Source organism: Cynoglossus semilaevis, chromosome Z (assembly GCF_000523025.1).
Source record: "Cynoglossus semilaevis isolate Cse_v1.0 chromosome Z, Cse_v1.0, whole genome shotgun sequence".
In the NCBI taxonomy this organism is placed as follows: Eukaryota; Metazoa; Chordata; class Actinopteri; order Pleuronectiformes; family Cynoglossidae; genus Cynoglossus; species Cynoglossus semilaevis.
Window position 1 is genome coordinate 9,205,473 of NC_024328.1, and position 2,402 is coordinate 9,207,874.

Here is a 2,402-nt window from a genome sequence, read left to right on the forward strand (position 1 = left end):
GAAAACTCGTGTCTTATACATCAAAACTCGTGAGAACCAAATGTCCCGTATTTTCACAAAACATTTTCCTCTGATTTGCTTAGTGAGTCATGCAGTTGTACGACATTTGCACAAGGTCAGCAGGGAGGGAAGATGTGTCACTTTTTTACAGTAACATTGACAGTTGTTTTTTTTTTTGCTGACTTGCAAAATGCACACACACGCACATCCAATGATTTGTTTTAATTTTTTTGCCCTAGATTAGACATTTGTTCAATATAATCTGACTCCAATCCTAATCCTGACTACAAACCTGAATCTTGAGTCCAAATAAACTAGGTCCTGCTTTTTTCTCCCAAAAAGGACAAAAAAAAAACAACAAAAAACCCACTGTTACCACAAGTATAGCTACACCAGGCACACACACACACACACTGTTTTGCAAACAAAATCCTGTTTGCTCTGCAGTTATCAGCTTTGATGTTCACTGTTATTATTATGCGTTCTACTTGTTTCCATCACTGCGGACACTTTGGGATACTTTGGTATTTTGAACAGACCTCGTGTGGTTTAGGTTGTGAATTGCTGTAACCGTAACTGTAGTATCTTCTTTACACCTTATTTATTTAGCTTCTACTACCGCAGCTTTTCCCCCCCCCCTCTATATTTTCTGCTCTTAACCAGTAACCAACAATCAATTTCTGTCCTGCTGACAGATGCAGGACAGCCATCTGGTGTTTTATTTAAAGGGTTCATTTATTGTACGTTTGGTGCCAGAGCTCCACCACTTCTTGCCGTTGACTTACCAGTGAGAATGTGGTAAAATGTGGGATTATGGTTTTCACCAGGAGACAAGAAGACACTATTGTGTGTGTGTGTGTGTCTGCCAGTGTCCACAGACCAGACCTTGGTGGTTTCAGCTCCTTCCTGTCAGGGTGAGACCACCTCCTCTGGGGCCAAACCATAAATATCAGATGTGCCAGAATACCAGAGCCTGTGGTAAATCTGACCTTTAAGCACGAGTCAAAAACCAAACAATATCCTGAATATTAACAGTCACGCTAATGGAAGACTCTTTCTGTATGGTTTTTGTTCCGTTGTTATTTTAATAGCTGGTATTTTTAACTCAGTCCGATGGTATCATGACAAAGATTTCAGAGCGCTGCTGTATTTGCATTGTGGTGTAAATGAGGACTAAATAACTTCCTGGAGCAAATGTAATTTGGCAGGTGGGTGTGGGACATTTTGTATCCTGGTTACTGCATTAACCATGTCAACTGGGATGACAGGCCGGTGATTACACAGGATTCTCACCCTAATGTAATTTGATGCATACAGACTTGTCATTCAGACCTTTTTTTGGGGTTACTTTAAAGTCCAATACATGGTGTTTTGTTACAATATATATGCCTTTGTTGTTGTTGTTGTTTAGTTTGAATAATGATCTTTATTTCAACCAGCCACTGTTTCCCAAAGACTGGGTCGCGACCCTCAGGTGGGTCACAAGAGATTTTTTTCGTCTCACATCATTTTTCCCAGGAGTTTACGAATTTACGACTTTTAAAATATGGGTCCTTAGAAAAAGCGTTTAGGATCACCAAACCACCTTGTGGCCACAACGTGAAAGTTTAAGTTAGTGGAACTATAGTGGAAAACTGCTCTATTTATGTTTGATGATAACCTAAAAATACCATCACTTTAATAAATGGGATTTGCTTTGAATTGTAAACTGTAATATAAATTCGACAACAAAAAAAGATTATTGTTAATGGTAATCTTTACCAACCGTGTGATATAACTTTTTGTTGTTAAGTTGACTGACATCTTCCAGTTAACTTAACTGTATCATGCAAACTCAGTAGAATTCAATGTTGTAAGGAAATATGGCTGTGAACTTTGTCACTCGGTTCCCAATAATGCTTACGTCCTTTTGTTTCCTCTTTTCTCTGAACTGTTGCGCTAAATGAAGTCATTGTTTATTTGGATGCATTTCTCGTGGGAATAAGAAAGAAAAAAAAATCTGCTATGTAAAAATGTTAAGATTTGTCATTAACTATAGAGATCTCCCATAGGATCCTTCAAAGGATCAAAGTCTGATTTTTCTTTCTTTTGAAACTTGACAATCCTTTGTTGTATTAGCGCCACCTGTAGGTAATTTTACTTTATCTTCTCGTCCTGTAAATTTTTATATTTTTCCTTTTTCTTTGACAGAAACAATAGCTCAACATACAAAGACTTAAATATATCACATACAAATACCACATACAGTGCAGTACACGACTGAAGAGTATTTGAGTCAAACATTGTTCATGGTAATGTCATTTTTTTGTGTATATAATCTAACATTTGTTCTTTTGTTGTTGGGTTTTCTTAAAGTACCCCAAGCTAAGTTTAAAGCACTTCCAACTTTCTACCAAGGAATC